The sequence below is a fragment of the Nymphaea colorata genome, chromosome 11 (assembly GCF_008831285.2).
Source record: "Nymphaea colorata isolate Beijing-Zhang1983 chromosome 11, ASM883128v2, whole genome shotgun sequence".
Lineage (NCBI taxonomy): Eukaryota > Viridiplantae > Streptophyta > Magnoliopsida > Nymphaeales > Nymphaeaceae > Nymphaea > Nymphaea colorata.
This window is the reverse complement of record NC_045148.1, coordinates 10,781,488-10,786,971: the sequence shown is the minus strand read 5'-3', so window position 1 is coordinate 10,786,971 and position 5,484 is coordinate 10,781,488.

The following is a 5,484-nucleotide window of genomic DNA, read 5'->3' as shown; positions in this document are numbered from 1 at the left end:
TAAATATATCAACTTCTGTTTGCTAATAGAAGCCCTTTTGGGGTTTGAGCAGGTCCATGGCAACTGTTTGATTGAAAGTAAAATTGTTACTATAAAATCGGAAAGTGCCAATTGGTAGAGAAAGTTGGTGACATTGTAATGGCGATTGCCCACCAAAGAACGCAACCTCTTTCTTTGCGATCAAAGGTGCCGGCTCCTCCTCCTTTTACCGCCTCCCTCACGAAGAGGTGACGAGGAATTTTTGTCATTTAGTATCAGTTCACATTTTTTTTCTTTGTTTTTTTTCTCAACCACCCATATAGAAAAGATCAAGACCTAAGACTATTCTTTATGCCTCTATCATCTCATTATCTAACACCTGCCATTCTCTCTCTCTCTCTCTCTCTCTCTCTCTCTCTCTCTATATATATATATATATATATATATATATATATATATATATATATATATATATATATATATATATATATATATATATATGGTAGCAATTCATCATAGACCTAGATATCTATAGTCCACTAAGCGTGGCCTGTTAGCTTAATTTGGATACGAGGAAACATGAAAATTAATACTAGACCTGGGCATTGGGCTGGCCCGATAAGGGTCGGGTCCGGGCCGGCCCGATGTCCACAACCCGAGTCCGGGCCCGAGCCCGAAACCCAACCCCAGGCCTGGCTCGGTTACAATAAAAAATATTTGTTTAAATATAAAATTATTTTTTGAATATAAAATATATTTTTAAATAATAAAACATATATTTTTTATAAAATGAAAGTATTTTTTTATTTGTTATTGGGTGGAATCAATTAATACCCTTGAGAAATAATTACCATCAGCAGGATATTTGATAGCATTTGTATGTGAGTGGATGTTTAGATTGAATCTCAAGTGTATGTGAAAATCCCGAACTTGAGTGCATTATCATACAGGAATGTTCAGGACCATCTGTGTCACGGGCCAACTTTTTCAAGCCTTCTTCGGCTCACGCGGTGTCGAAGGTTTTCCAAAAGCCTTCGGCTAGCCCGACTCTTTCCTAAGTTTGCGGAAGCGTTCATCAATCTTTTAAGGACTGTGGACTAGACGAGAAACGCAAAACACTCCACACCATCACCCAGGCTTATCCCATGGTAGACCATCAGCAAGCCGTGGCCATGAGGCCCTATCAGAACATCGTCATTCCTCCAAGTGCCTATCTACTTCCATACGAAATATAGATGAGGGTAGACTTCCCTTGAGAGGAAGTCCCCAGTCGAAGCCAGTTGACGACTATATGTCATTAAGTAAGGCGACCGACCATCGCCCTACTCGAAGATGAGCATTCACTTGCTCATCCCCGCGTGACTCTACGCGGTTGTGGAACGCAACATATGCATCCACTGGGAGAATTGCCGCTAACCCACGCGTACCCCATTGCGCATCCAAACGCAATAGGTGGGAAACCTACTTGATTCCCCAATGACGGACTTGCACTTCCAAAGGAACAGATGACCATGATACATTTATACGCTTCGTTGCTGCACCACCATGCTGCACATTTCATGTGCATTGCTTTCTGCTTGACTTAGCGTTCGATTGGATCCCATATGTTTTTCGTGCAATGCATAAACTGGTCAAACAACATATCCTTCTACTGGCTTGGCCGGCCGTACATAGTCGGTCGACAACATTCTCCCACCGCCAAAATCGTCACTGTCCTCGGTGACTTCGCCTCGGGCAAGAGAAATTCAACAACCATTCCCTTCATTTCTTTTCAAACTGAGCCTACGTTCGTCTGATTAATGCACCCGTCACGTCACGGCTACTTGCCTATCGGGTGTTTTGCCTCTAGTCCATTCCTAGTTTGTTCACACTTTTCTATCACTATTTACACTTTTCCTTAGTAAAGTTTGAAACATCTCCGACGACCACTAAGTCTCAAATTTCCAAGCTGTGCTGTCAACCCGTACACATGTTCCTTTATTCGAGTCATGCCAACACTAAGGGCACTTGCCCTACTGGACGATCCTTTTCCACATTGGGCCTCTTACCATATCTGCCTCAGCGAGCGACCCTCTTGGCCCTTCTGCTCCTGACACCCAGACACCATATTCGGAACATGTGATCTTCATCTGGCCAACACCAACGCGGTCACTTGAACTAGTGTTCGACGAACATACTCAAACTCTGGGGCACCATTGACAAGCCAACGTTTCTTCAGAACCACTTGTATGTTATCTTCGCAGCGTTCTCATCTTCAAGTTCCCTCCGAGAAATCGTCTGCTCTGATACCACTTGTCACGGGCTGACTTTTTCAAGTTTTCTTTGGCCCGCGCAGTGCCGAAGGTTTCCCCAAAGCCTTTGATCAGTCCGACTCTTTCTTAAGTATGAGGAAGCGTTTATCAATCATTTAAGGACTGTGGACTAGACGAGAAGTGCAAAATACTAGGCACACCATCACCCAGGTTTATCCTATCGTAGACCATCGGCAAGCCGTAGCCATGAGGCCCTGTCAGAACATTGCCATTCATCCAAGTGCCTATCTACTTTCATACAAAATCTGGGTGGGGGTAGACTTCTCTTGGGAGGAAGTCCCCAGCTGAAGCAAGTTGACGACTATATGTCATTAAGTAAGGCGGCCGACCATCGCCCTACTCGAAGGTGAGCATTTACTTGCTCACCCCCGCGTGGCTCTACGCGGTTGTGGAATGCAGCATATGCGTCCACTTGGAGAATTGCCTCTAACCCACGCGCACCCCCTTGCGCATCCAAACGCTACGCGTGGGGAACTGTTACAGACCATACTCTAGGTCCGAACCCAGTAGCAGATGAGTAGACCGAACCCAGTCATCGTGGGCGCAGACCCATGGTCATGATGGCTCATACACTACCGGGCACTTCAGAAATACCAAAGGAGGTTAAGCCAACATTTGTACAAGTTGTAGTGGGAGGAGTGTGTGGAGCAACAAAGTCCAAGTGCGTGCTTCGAACGGATATTCGTCAAGGCTATTTTGAGCTCATTGAAGGACTCACCGAGTTAGACAAGACTGAACCCATTGCGACTCTGACACCCACGACCTTTGAGGGGATCTAGGACCATGGATCCTAGGCAAGTTGCTAGGCTACCCCGGTTTATCCCAGCACCAACTCCGAAGCTCGGGCAGTTACCCGAGCGAGGTCCCCACCTTGGGCTCACAAGACTCAAGGGCGGTTTAGTTCTAGTTGGGCGCTAGGCCCGTTTTGATTTTGCAATTGTTTTAAGCATTTTGTTTTCAAGTTCTTTTGCTTTTGCTTTGATGTAAATACGAGACGGTCTGTGTCTCGCTTTAAGCATTTTGCTTTGATGTAAATACGAGACGGTCTATGTGCTTAAGAACCGAGTCACTCGCCCATGTATATAAGCTTTGGGCGCCTCTTGTAAACTATGCAAAATTTGATTAAGGAATTCATTGGTTCAGTTTCACACACTCTCTTCTCGTGCTCTTCCTCTCTCCCTCACGCACTCCCCCTCTCTCGCGGTGGTGTATCCCTTTCTCCCCATGTGTTCCCTATCTTGTGGCGCCTTCTCCTCTATCGAAGCCCCCTTGGTGAAACCGGCGTCCTCCTTGGCATCGGCAACATCAACCTCTTTAACCGAAGGCTTGTGTTCCTCCCTCCTCGGATTCTACTTCTCTCCTCAATCCCATCGGCCTAAGAACTACGACAAGGATCTCCTCGGAAGCTCCGGCGTCTAGCAGTAACCTTGACCACAGACATTCCCTACGGAATCACAAGAAGAACTTGGTGCCTTCACCCGAACCACATGGGCGTTGAGAGACCAAACTTCGACTGGGAAGATTGAAGAAGCCGTCACAAGCATCTTCAATATCGACGTTGCAAGGTTAGTCTTCAGATTCTTAGCTGATTACAATAGTTGTGTTGAGAAAGCTCTATTAGAGAGTTCGACCAAGGGTTAAGATCCTCCCTCGGCATACCCGAGAGTTGAACCTCAAGTCCACAGTGAAATCCCCACTAGAACATCTCTTACACGTCTTGGAGTCGCCTATTAATCTTTAGGCTTAATTTAAGAAAGTTTTAAAGAAGTTCGGTCGGCGAGAAAAGCACCAAAAGCATCAAATCCAGCCCGGCTTCAAGTGCATCACTTCGTAATCCAACAGCCTTCAAACCATTAAAATTAATAGATCCATAAGTGAGATAGGCCAGGAGAATCGCCTTGGCAAGAAGAACATCATATCCAATTTTAGGCTCTCTTGGTCCTCTCCAGAATTGAAGTTTGGCCGTTGGCTGTAATTTTAAATTTTTGGTGGCCGCTGCACCATTTTCGACCACCGCTGCAAGTTCTGGCGTAAAGGACAGATCTGCCCTCAAGTCCATCAAGGTACCGTTTAGATCCATTAAGGGCAAAGTGATCAATTTCTTTTTGGAAGTTAACCCTAGCCACCGGCACACAAGAGGAAGTATCTTAGCTCGCCGGCTCCAAATCCGGTAAGTCCAAGTCCTTCCTTACTTGTTCCAATCTCCCCTGTCCGATCTGCCACGTCTCAATCATCAAGATCCTTACCAAACTTGCATTAGCCACCTGTCCTCACCTGTCCTATCTGTCACAACAGCCAAATCTCTTCCATCCTATCGCTTCCTACATTTTTGTAAGTTCTCCCCACGCACCACCCTCCTCCCATGTTGGTATTCTTTTCCTCTAGCCAACCCTAATCCACAATTTATCTCAGCCTTTAGCCGATCCACGTGTCAAACATCCAGCAGCCCTGACCGCCACCTCATCCTCCACGTCACCCATCAGGTCCCCTCCTTGCCACGTATCGGCCACACGGCTTCCACGCAGCTTCGAGCTCAGCTCCACGCATTTTCCACTTGGCGCTAAGTGTGGAAACCCTTAGCCGATAGCCTCATCCTTTCCTAATCCATCGCCTCCCCCTTGGACCATCTTACCCTTGCCAAATCCGCACTTCATCACCACCTTCCATCTTTGCCACGTGTCCCCCATCTGAGCACGAAGAGATCTCGTCCAGCCCTCTTGGCCCCATGCCAAATCTGGGTGAATCCGTTGCCAATCCTCATTCCTACAATTTAGGAAAGGCGCGGATCCTCCTTTCCTTATCGCTAGCTCTTTTCTAGTGGCTCTTGTTGGTAGCCCTTGATCAGACTACATGTCTTAATCTTAGGTGCCTTCACACTGAGCACGACCAGCTCATCCCTGATAGGACGCAGACCGTAGGCACTGTAGCTGCCGCTGAAAACCTGCCTGTTCTGCTGTCCTGACCTCCCAAAACCTCTTCAGGGACGCTTCCGGTGATAGATATAGTAAGAATACATGCCAAATGTTATCCCACTGGGGACAAACCCAGTAAATGTCCAAGGGTAGGGGTACAAGGAGGGCTTTTCCTGCCTACTCTAGGTCTGAACCTACTACACAAAAGGGTGCAAGGCCTTACAACCGTAGTGTACAAATGAGACCTCAACCTCACTCAATCAAACCATACATTCATGCCT